General features: G+C 37.1%; 1 long non-coding RNA gene across 2 annotated transcripts in view; it reads left to right on the forward strand.

Annotated features, from left to right (window-relative positions):
- Window positions 1–2,294: 2,294 nt before the first annotated feature.
- The window catches only part of LOC128314466 (uncharacterized), an 81,765-nt gene continuing 71,381 nt past the window's right edge, over window positions 2,295–12,678 (forward strand). Inside the window, exon 1 of one of the 2 annotated variants that reach the window (XR_008296142.1) lies at window positions 2,295–2,507. This is a non-coding gene — a long non-coding RNA (uncharacterized LOC128314466). The remainder of the gene's footprint in view (window positions 2,508–12,678) is intronic. The other variant, XR_008296143.1, reaches the window with a different exon arrangement.

Genomic DNA, 12,678 nt, shown 5'->3' on the forward strand with positions numbered 1-12,678 from the left:
ATCTTCATCCGTAATTTTCATGTGTTGTCTATTAACAAAACATGCACATGGAATGCAGACGCTCTATATTTCAAACATTTCTAACCTTCAAGGATGGGGGAAGAATTAAACAAGGGAGAAGGCTGGCTTCCAGCAATAACACAGCTTTAATAAATACATGAAATATTTATAGAACACATAAAGAACAAAGGAAATAGAACACTTCCTCTGTGTATGATTTCTCTCAATGTTTCAGTCAGCCAGGTCTTTTGCCAGTATTTTTTTTTTCCTTGAGATGTCCGCTAAGCAACAATGAGTGAGGTGTACCTGGGTAATGTACTTTCAACATACTGTCTCTCCTAATTCTCAAGAAGAATTTTAGACGTTAATCGTGCTGGATTAACATTTTTATTGTGGGCACATTTTTTTTGGAGTAAGTTCATTGAGAAGTCTAAGGCCTTTAATAAGTCATAGCTAACTGAAGGCACTATACAGTTTTAAGCCAGAACAATAACAAAATTTACTGAAATATCATAATTGTTATTAATTATTAGAATTAGTTATTTCTCTGCATAAGAACTAGACACTTAAGAAACTTAAGACACTTAAGAAACTTAAGAAACTTAAAGACAGTTACTTTCTCAAAGTCAAAGAGAGAGTTAGTGGCTTCATTTCTGTAACTCCTTTCTAGGGACCTAGCTCATATTTCTCTAGAGTTTAGTTTAAAAAGTCTTTGCAAATAAAATAATTTATTTAATTGGTAACAAAAATGTATATAATTTTTGTGATGAGAAAGAGAAAATTAAAGCATGACAAATACCTTTCTGGTAAATTACTGGTGTATAATATCTACCCTGATAGTAGCATTACTGGGTATCTTCCCCATATATCATTCCCCATATACCTTCCCCAACGTTATATCTCTTGTCCTGTCTTCCCCAACTGGGATCCTGAATTTAGCACTGTTGTTAAGATGGTATTTATATTCAACAATTAAATTTTATAATGCTAGCTTATATTTATTTTACCAGAAGCTATGCTAAGTGCTTTACACAGATTATTCCATTTCATATTCAAAACAGCTCTATTGTATTGGTATCACTCTTATAATAATATAAGAACACTGAGGACTTGAACATTTTAAATAATTTGACCAACATCACAAAGGGAAAGAGAATAGCCTCCACGTAGACACCTGGCTCCATGTGGACTCCATTCAGCCAAGAAAGAGGATGGTGCAACTTTAAATTGCAGTGTTTCCTGTCTCCTCAAAGTAAAATGTGGTAATTGATTCAGGAAACTTCTGTGTGTGTGTGTCAAATTTCAAATTTCACATATTCATGTCATATATACATAGGATATACTAACCTAAGATAAGAGCAAGCATCAAAGTACACATGTACATTCTGGAATCAACAGGCAGCTGCCCGTGGAAATGACCTCCTAGTGTCCCACCTCCATTTTCTGGACCTGGCCTTTCCTTCTTCCGCTGAGGACCTTGCCTACGTTGTTTGCTTCGTTTAGGGGGCAGATCAACTTTCACTTATAAATGTTTTCTTCACATGTGGGATTCAAATTGTCTGAACTCAAGGACTGTTAGGAGAGATATTGTATATGAGCCAGGACAAGACTTTCAGGGAATCTGAATAAGGCTGATTCTTAGCAAACCACTTGGAGAAAAGTTCAGCATGGAAGAAAGGGAAATCTGTACGCATACTGCAATTGGGAAATTAGTTTAAATAATCAAAGCAATTTTAAACAAATTTATTCCATTGGCTATAAAGACATGGTAACCTAAATTATGTCTGTGGACACCAAGCAGGGGCTACAGATAGATCTGTTACACAACATGTAAGCACATATACATATTCAGATAGATATACAGATAGATCTATTATACAACATGTAGGTACACATACATATTCACCTACTTTTTATTTAATTGTTCTTCTGTATGACCTAATGACATGATATTTTTACTATGGTAAATAATTTCTCTAAGAATTCCTTTTAAATTTTGCAAGCTAACTTCTACTAACTCTATCAAAATTGGTTGATCCTCTAAAAATGTTGTGTGGATCTATACTGTGGCTGAACAGTTTTTTTTTCTTTTCAGTCAGTCTTTACCCATGCTATCTGAAATAATAAAGATGGCATGTGCTGCCTGAGCTAGTCGCTAGCTGACTGCATCGTTGATCTTATTGGCTTGCCGGTTGTAATTGTCATTATGTAAGTAAATTTTCCACCCCATGCTTCCTTCCCCTTTAAGGCTCAGATAAAAAATTAGCTCTTTCACGAACCTTCCCAGAATCCCAAGTAGTACAGTGTTCCCCGCTTATCCGCGGTTTCACTTTTCGCGGTTGCAGTTATCCACTGCCAGTCATCCTCCGGAAACAGACGATCCTCTTCAGAATCATGGTCAGAAGGTCCACAGTAGCCTCATGGTATGTTACAAGCCTACGTCATTCACCTCACTTCATCTCATCGTGGTAGGCATTCTACCATCTCACATCATCACAAGAAGAAGGGTGAGTACAGTACAATAAGGTATTTTGAGAGACACAGAGAGAGAGAGACAGAGAAAAAGACCACATTCACAAAATTTTTGTTACAGGATATTGTTACATTTTTTGCATTTCATGATTAGCTATTCTTGTTATTCTCTTACTGTGCCTAATTTATAAGTTTAAGTTTCTTATAGGTACGTATGTCTAGGGAAAAACATAGTATATATATATAGTGTTTGGTATTATCCACAGTTTCAGGCATCCATCCACCGGAAGTCTTGGAATGTATCCTCTACAGATAAGGGGTTAACTACTGTATTACTTTCTCCAAGGCTCAGTTCCTATAGCAGCTTCTGGTATCTCTGAAAGAGCTCCTTTTATCATCTGTCTTGCCTTATACGTGAGAAATCTTATATACTCTGTCTCTTTCACTAGTTGAATGTACTGTGTACATAGAGGAAGGCTTGGTTTTCTTTCTCTTACTCTTTTTGCTAGCAAGGCCTAGCATTGTGTGTACTAGACATTTAAACGTATTTGTTAAATAACAACAGACCACTTTTATGTTAATGTGAGGTTTTTGATAAAACGTTTTTCTTTTAAACTTCAGAGCTATTATTCCCATTTTACAGTTAAGCAAACATAGGCTCTGAAGAGTTATGTGACTTCCTTTCAAAAGGTGGCAAGAGTCTACTGTTATGGCATCCATCTTAGAGATGTTCCATTTTCATCTTGCAGTTCAGTATTTTTATTCATATTTGTCATCTTACTCTTTCTTAACCTTTTAGAGAACTTTAAAATAATGATAAATACACTTATTACTTTTATGCCTGTTAGTAATTTATAGCTGACCTGAATTCTACCTATGTGATACGATTTAAAAAGATACAGATGAACTCTGCTTATCTTTAAATTCTCTTCCAATGTACTAAATTTAAAACAAACAAACAAACAAACACCTCTCTTTTGGTGTCAAAGTAAAAAGTTAGATTTTTATCTCCAGAAGGCAGCAGTTAAAGCACATTGAACTATACTAGCCAGAGTAGTAAGCATGATTGTAGCTGACATTATGGAAGCTGACAGAACGAACTGCCAAATACACGAGAATAGATGTGTGTGGCAATCCCTAGAGGTTGAGACACGCCTTGAAAGCGCTGTGGGAGAACCCACAGAATCTCTCTTCCTCGAAGATCCCAGTGGCCCTGACACTTCAAGGGAACAGAGACCACTGCTTACAATTGTAAAACACTTTAGTTACTGGTGCGTGTAGCAGTGGGTTGCCTTAAGAGTGGAAACATTAGGGCAGAGGGTATTAAATTATTAAAAAGAGATGCCATCCAACAAATAATGGTGGAAATTGTGTCCTGATGAGAGACTTTTGATTCAGAAAAAATGGCCTGATTTGACAAAAACTAAGTTATGTAGTTAAAAGACCCAGTGTTCATTTTAGGATGAGGTTAGAAGAAATTTGAGGCCAGCTCTACCAGTGAAGGGGCTATGAATATTGAAGAGTAAACATGAAAGAGATACAGAGACAGAGACAGACAGAGAGAGACAGAAGTGCCATTAGCTTTATTTTCTGCACTTTTCTTCTACCTAAGCTTTTCTCCTGTAGTCAGTTCTGAAGAGGACTGTTCTGAAATTCAGTCTGTGAGCCTTGTTAAATGGGATTAGTTCAGAGAAACTCTCAGAAATGACAAAAATCTAAAAAAAACACATGAGGATTATGGGGCCCTACCCCTAGGACTGATAGCTCATGGTAACACCAGGGAAATGGAAGTGTTCCAGATATAGACTTCACCTGTTGAATGACTATGATTTTTGTCTTCCATGCTGTTTACAATACCTTATAGGAAGCATTCAATTACATTAATCCAAGATTCCCCAGAAATTTTAATATACAATGGAGGAGAAAAGGCAAATACTGAAAACAATCAAAAGACCTTTGAAAGCTAGGAGAAGAAAAGGGATAAGAAAGGGGAAATAAAACAAAAAAACGAGAGAGAGTAAAGTAACTTGGATGTTAGGGAGAAGTTGAAAGCTACAAATTATTTCCTCAGAGGCCACTAGGAAACCTTTAAACAAGATTCCTTTCTGGCATAGAGCAGTTTGAGCAATAAATGTAACTGATTGCTATTTTATGAAGAAAAATATTACATCATTTAAACAACCATCTATCCAATTGTATTCCAACAGATAAAAACTAAAAGCAGTCAAAATCACCAATAAATAAAAAAATTATGACAACATAGTTCTAGAATTACCGCATCTCTTTAGTTGAGTAATCACACAACCAGGTGAGTATTTAAAAGGCATATGTTGGGGCGCCTGGGTGGCGCAGTTGGTTAAGCGTCCGACTTCAGCCAGGACACGGTCTCGCGGTCCGTGGGTGCGAGCCCCGCGTCAGGCTCTGGGCTGATGGCTCAGAGCCTGGAGCCTGGTTCCAATTCTGTGTCTCCCTCTCTCTCTGCCCCTCCCCCGTTCATGCTCTGTCTCTCTCTGTCCCAAAAATAAATAAACGTTGAAAAAAAAATAAATAAAAGGCATATGTTGACTAAATTAGAAATGCAACAATTTACAAGGTAGTCAAGTAAATACTTTGCAGTATTTATTGAACGAATTAAATTAATTTTGTGCTTTCTAACTTAAACGTTGAGTTTTCTTGGATCTACTTTTCTTTTGTCTAAATATATTTTTGCTAAGAAACCAAAACACATTGAAATTAAATTAGATTGCATAAACAAAACAATAGAGGTTGAAATAAGCTTTTAGCATTATTTCTGCAAGTATAATCATGTGTAAAAGTAACATACTTCTGTAAGTCTTTAGTAGCAACTATTTTTAGGGACTATGATAAAACCTGATTTTGAGTAAATTAGATTTTGAAACCTCAAAATTGAAATAGGTTTGGCATTTTCTCATCACTGGAAACTACCCATGTTATTAAATAAGAAACCTGAGAACTGTATTTTCCATGAAATTTTTGAAATGCCACAAGTGGCATTAAATGATATTTGGCTATGTCAGTGCAGCCTTGAGTCTCTTTTGGCTGAAATGCTATCCAAAGACAAATGATGCCAATTTGCCTATAGGTACTTCATCCTCCAAACCCCACTTTTTTTTCCCCTTCATGAACATGTACTGAGATCCATCGCAAGAAAGCTTCCTTAAAGTAATATCATAAGAGTCACGTTTCAAAATCAATATGTCAGATATTCCCCATTGGTATTTAAATATGTTCCACATTCTTCTTTCTGTGGAGTAGTATTAGCAAATTATATTATTCTAATTCACTGATGATTTCCGTTCCCATCTACTACTATGGAAAAAAAATGACATAAAACATTTATTAAGTTTCTACTATGTGCTTAATAATTAAGAAACAATCCCTATTCTTGAGGACTTTATATTTTATTGGGAGACTGACAGTAAATAGGTTATTAAAGTGCAATAGAAGGGCACCTGGGAGGCTCTGTTGGTTAAGTGTCTGATTCTTGATTTTGGCTCAGGTCATGATCTCATGGTTCATGACCTCGAGCCCCGCATCAGGCTCTGAGCTGATGGCACGGAGCCTGCTTGAATTCTGTCTCTCTCTCTCTCTCTCTGCCCCTCTCCTGCTTGTTCTCTGTCTCTCAAACTAAATAAAAATAAATGTAAGAAAATAACTAAAGTGCAATAGAATGAGTATGGTGACAACTGTATGAACAAAATACTATACAAGGGTTCAGAAGAGAAGCATCTAATCTAGTGTTAGAGATAAAAGATGCTTAACGCTCACTAAAAATATCTGAAACTATAACCAGAACATTAAAATTTTAAATTATGATTTGTAATAAATGTCTGTCTAGTCAGGAGTAAATTCACCAATTAGCTAGATGTCCTTGAGCAATTTCCTCACTTCATTTTTGTGTTTAAAATAGGAATAATAGTATCAATTACAAAGTACTTTACTAAATATTAAGGGTCCAGTGTGTTTGGTTTAGAAGAAATTCAATTTTTGTTCTCAGATTTGTACATGGAGTTAATAAAAATCAACTGTATATATGCTTAAGTATCAGGGAAATTATGTTAACATAATGGGATGGAAAATAAAGTTTTATTTATCTTTTGAGTGATTTTATTTAGGATCTGATGGAAAATTTTGTAAATCATGGAAAAACATCACGGATGACATTGTAGCTCAAGGCCATTTTTACTTGAATGCTATTATTTTTAAGCTATTCATAATGGTTTTCTCACAAATATAGTCTGAGCTCTGTAATTTCTCAAAAACTATAGAATCAATAGTTTACAATCCAAATGGTCTGTTTAATAAGATGGAATCGCTTTTTTATTTAATGGATTATGATTTGCTAGTAGAGAAAAATTTAGATCTATTGTATGTGGTTTTAATAAAACGTGGAAAGTTTACAAAGACTTTGCAGTCTTGAACTTTGTCTTGATTGAAGCTCATACACATTTTACAAGCCTAGTCTATCTTTAGTACAGAAAGAGGTGCCAAGTATGAAGAGTTATGGTCCCCACCCTCAGAAAAATTGATGTGCACATAGTGGAGTGCCAAATGGCATAACATAGGTAATATGTAGTGGTGAGGTCATTGGGTATGGATTAAATACAGAACTACACAGATAAAAAGGTGCTGGTTTTCCCAAAGAAATCTTGTTAATTCCTACTTCTATACTCGTGTCCCTCTAATTCATTCTCTACCCACTGGGTCTCTACACACGGTAACATAAGGTTCTTTAAAAATATTTATTGTATCTTTCAAACTTCTTGCTAAAAACCCTATGATGTCTTCCACTGAACTTGGGAAAAAGACTAAAATGAGTACTATGCTCTATAAAATGTCTTATGGTCTGAGCTCTGCCCATCTCTCCTGTTTTATTTATAAAGTGTCTCCCCACCGCCACGGCCTCCTTCATCAGACCTGAGCTCATATGACTCTTCTGTCTTCACAGGTCAAAACTGATTCAGTCTCACAGTTGCTCTCCACCCCCCACCCCCAGCTTTTTCTTTTTCTTTTTTTCTTTTTAATATATGATATTTATTGTCAAACTGATTTCCATACAACACCCAGTGCTCATCCCAAAAGGTGCCCTCCTCAATACCCATTACCCACCTTCCCCTCCCTCCCACCCCCCATCAACCCTCAGTTTGTTCTCAGTTTTTAAGAGTCTCTCATGCTTTGGCTCTCTCCCACTCTAACCTCTTTTTTTTTTTTTTTCCTTCCCCTCCCCCATGGGTTTCTGTTAAGTTTCTCCCCCCCCCCAGATTTTTCAATGTAACATTTTATCATAAGCGTTTTCTTATATAATTAAATATTTTTAACAAAACGATTTGTAGTAGCAACATAGAAATACATCACATTTTACATCATTTTGAAGGGCTAACTTTAGTTTCTCTCAGCTAAAAAATACTTTCCCTTGTTGGGATAAATTTCTCTTTAACCATCAATTTTCTTTTGCTTTGAACTCATGATTTGGGTAGAGCTGTTTCTGCTCTAAGTACCAGAGGTAGATTCTACTTAGCTTAAACTCTGAGTCAATTTGAGTTAATCAGTGGCAGACACCGGGAATATTGCCCTGAAGGCCCCTATTATTATAAAAAAAAAAAAGAAAAGAAAAGAAGAAAAGAAGAAGAAGAATAGAATCTACAGGCAAAGAAAGGTTGGCATTCTGAGTCCATCCATTTATGAAACTAGCTCTAATTCTGATTTTTTCATTTCAAATTTCTTAAAATTTTACATCCAATATCTCAGCAATCTACCTTTGTCCTCATGCCTGATGTGAGATAAAATATTTTATTTATTTATTTATTCATTCATTCATTTATTTAATTTATTTATGCCCCTGGTTCCTGGCACGGAATTCCTAAAACCTTTGCAATTTCCTAAGTGATAAAAATATTAGAAGCATCTTTTTTTCTAATATTTGATCTTGCCCTTAGTTCTTGATACAGAGTTCCTGAAACCCTTTAATTTCCTGGGCTACAGTGAGGTGACTCTGGGTGGGCTTCTAAATGACTCCTGGATGAGGGCTGATCCCTAGAAAGACCAAGCCATGATTTGAAGCTTGGAATTTTCGGCCCCCTGTCCCCCATTCTCTTGAGAAGGGAAGAGGGACTGAAAATAGAGTTAGGGATTGATCATGCCTACATGATGAAGCCCTATATAAAAATCCCCATTGTGTGGGGCTTGGAGAGCTGCCAGGTTGACCAACACATTTGCATATCAGGAGGGTGACACTCCCCAACTCCATAAGGAAAGAAGCTCCTGTGCTCAGGACCCTCCCAGACCTCAGCTTATGCATCTCCTCATTTGGCTGCTCATCTGTATTTTTATCATATCCTTTAATAAACTGGTAAACGTGTTGCCCTGGGTTCTGTGAGTCACTTTAGCGAAGGGTGAGAGTACCTTGGAAATCGAGATCGGTAGCCAAGTCAGACAGAAGTTGTGGGTAACCTGGGGACCTACTACTTGCAATTGACATCTAAAAAAGGGTGGAGGCCGTTTTGTGGGACTGAGCCCTTAACTTCTGGGATCTGACACCATCTCCAGGTAGACAGGGTTAGAATTGAGCTAAATTGTAGGACACTCAGCTGGTATCACAGAGAACTGTTTGGTGTGGGAACAATCTCCACACATCTGGTGTCATTGTTGTGCATTTGTGGTAGTGGTATGAGAGTAAAGGACACCCTCAAGAAAGAAAGACATAAGAGGTAGACTGAACTGAGTTTTTCTAATATATCTGTTTCTTCCAGGAATTGAGTTAATGTTTCAAACGGCAAGATTGTTTTTAAATCTTCTGATACATGCTTCCAAGTTGTTTTTAAGAGGTGAGAGTACCCTTCCAAATTCAAAGAAAAACAAAATCTAAGGGAGAAAATAAAATCTTTACCTTACATTCTTCCACTAGTTGCTTACAGGATGTTACTAACTTTTAAGTTGGGAGTGATTTACATATTAGTATATGGGGAAAAAAATGAACCCATCTGGGGACTGATTAACTCTCAGTGTTCTCAACATTAAGGATATTTAAATGATTATGAATGGATGGAAATCAGTTTTAAGATATTAGGCAATTAAAAAAAGTTCCCAGAAGCCATATATATTGTAGAATGTACTTATTTTTTTCTATGTATTTAATTTTAGTTGACTGTTTTACATTTTGCCTCATAATAGTGGTATAAGGATTATTTTATTTGGTTGGGCCCCTAGGCCTATTTTAAAAGCCAAATGAGAACCATCCAATTAAAACTAAATAGTTAGAGAAATTACAACTTTAGCAAATTGGTCATTTGGAGGATTATCTGTTTGGTGAATTGACTTCTGAAGAACTGACTTTCAACAAAATGACCTAGACCCAGATCCAGTGGGTCAAATTTTACTGTCTTAGATTATATGAACAGTCTTTGTTTATGAGACTTTACTAGCCCACAAAATACCAACTCCAAAACCAAGAAATGGGCATGAAATAAAGAAGGGCAGATTTGGGAAAGGGGGTGTGTATCTGGGTGGCTCAGTCGGCTAAGCGTCAGACTCGGCATTGGGTTCCACACAGACAGCTTGGAGCCTGCTTGGGATTCTCTCCCTCTCCCTCTCTCTCTGCCCCTCCTCCTGCCTCAAAATAAATAATAAATTTAAGAAAAGGGCAGATTTTAATTGGACATAAAGAAAAATTGTGCTAATTTTAATTGAGTTGACTTTCAGTATGCTTAGACACTCATTTCTGAAGTTCTTTTCTGGGCCTATGAGGATAATGCCTCTCTCAATCCAATCCAAGGCTAATGGGAAGGTTAAACACAGGGAAATGCTAAAGGATCCAGGAATACATGGAGAGGATAAGTTCAGAGGAATGCAACGAAGGGGAAGGCAAAAGTTCAGAAAGCACTGGCTGGGCACAAAAAGGACAAATGACAAGGGTTTTAAGCATTTCACACTATTAGTGGGAGAAGCGGTGTGGACACAGACATAGGACATATGATGCCTATGGCTGTTTCTTTAGAGGCACAGCCTGAGCGGAATTTTTGTGCAAATGACTTATTTAGAGAATTGTCTCAGGAGAAAGGGAGTGAGGGAAGCAGGGTGGCAGGAGGAAGTTAAGTAAGCATGAGTTTGGTCTCAGCTGGAAGGCAGCTTCAGCATGACCTCAGAGGCAGTCCTGGAACCTGAATCCTACCTCAGAACTGATCCTTTCCTAGCAGTTGGCCATTGCCCAGTGGCTACTGTTAACACCCCACACACGATTTGTCTGTGGCTTACTTTAGGCACTTGGGGATATTTATACCTACGTTTGTGAAATGCAAAGTAGGCATCATTAGCCATCCCTACCCTTTATGCGTGAGGTAGTTGATAATCTGAGGGAGCTAGATTTTCTATGAGTATTTTTATGTTTATTAAATTACAGGGGCAAAATTGAGAAAAGTTTGACTTTCTTTGGTCATTAAATCATGTTAGAGCTACAGAACTGTTTTCCACTGGTAGATACATTTAGCGGACTAAAGACTTCTTGGGTATACATTTTCTTCTACATTTTTTTTTAATTTTTAAAATGTCTTTAATTTATTTTGAGAGGCGAGATAGGCAGAGAGAGGGGGAGAGAGAATCCCAAGCTGTCAGCACAGAGCCTGACGCGGGGCTCAATCTTACAAACCATGAGATCATGACCTGAGACGAAATCAAGAGATGGACACTTAACCGACTAAGCCACCCAGGTGTCCCTCCCCTAAATTTCTTATATCATTTGTTCCATTAAAGTGTATTTAGATTTATGTGATTATTTTTCTTAACAAGGGCTGTGATTGTTTATTTGAACTTCATCGTGACACATGCAGTGGGACTATAAAACGGTTTTAACCAATCCTGTTTACTTTGTGGGATGGCAAATGAGCTGAGTTAGACCACAAAGTGTTGGGCTGGATTGGAAGACTGGCACATGTTAATTCTGACTGGCTTCAGTAGTGTCTCATTTCAGCTTACCACTGAAACAGTAAACAAGCAGTACAAAGGTTCCATGAATTGAGGATACAAATAATTGACTGCAAAGAGCTTGGCAAAGCCACCCTGCATTTCTTAAGGAGACATGCCTATGGTTTAGGAGTTGGAAGCCTATAGGTATTGAGAATCCTGCCCAGTGATAGATAATAGCTGACAAATGAAGGTATTTTATCCATTAGATTGGGACAGGGGCCACCTTGGCACTAAGCTCCTCTTTTACCAGTATATAAGACAATTCTTTCTATGCCACAGGTACTGTTTAATTTCTTACTGCTGCATTAGGCCTATTACTATGGGCACGCAAACATAATCAGCTTAATTATTGGATATCTAGGGTGAGTAGGCTAATCGTGGGGTCAAAACTCATAAACTAAATCTATTTCTTGAAAAAAATCCAACTATATAAAAATGTTCTAAATTGTGTGTTAAAGACTGACTCCAACTGACCACAAGACTGATCCATTAGTTTCAGAAAAATTGGTCAAATCCTAAATAATCAGTATGAACCAACCAATATACATAGATTCAGTCGCCACTTAGATAGGAATAGAACTCCTAAGGTTCAGTAAATTGGGGCACCTGGGTGGCTCAGTTGGTTAAGTGGCTGACTCTTGGTTTCCTCTCAGGTCATGATCTCATGGTTTGTGAGTTCGAGCCCCATGCTGGGCTCTGTGCTGAGAGTGCGGAGCCTGCTTGGGATTCTCTCTCTCACTCTCTCTCTCTGCCCCTCCCCTGCTTGTGCTCTGTCCCTTATAATAAATAAATAAACTTTAAAAAAAGATACTGGTAAATTACCTTATGTGGAACACAGTAAGCACTTGCAGCATGTATATGGGATGAATCATTCTATTTTCTGTGCAACTTTACTTCAGGAAGTGTTCATATATGTTTTAAAAAATATAATAATGCATTTACCTCACATTATAGTACATTCTGCCTACAAAAAGTAAATGATCATTCATACTATTGTAAGACTATTATTATCAGGAACTCCCTGATGCCAACTAGGAATCCTGTGGTTTTTTCCTATCGAGCCCAGGGTGCAAACTTTACTTCTCAAAAAACACCTCTCTTCTCTTACCTCTTTGTCTCTTTCTCAAACACTTACATACATATCTTCTTTGTCAATCAGATTTCAATCTCTAGTTAACTCAGATATTGCTGGATGACAATCCTCTTTAATTGAACTTCCATAGTTCA

This window comes from Acinonyx jubatus, chromosome B1, assembly GCF_027475565.1.
Source record: "Acinonyx jubatus isolate Ajub_Pintada_27869175 chromosome B1, VMU_Ajub_asm_v1.0, whole genome shotgun sequence".
Classification (NCBI taxonomy): domain Eukaryota; kingdom Metazoa; phylum Chordata; class Mammalia; order Carnivora; family Felidae; genus Acinonyx; species Acinonyx jubatus.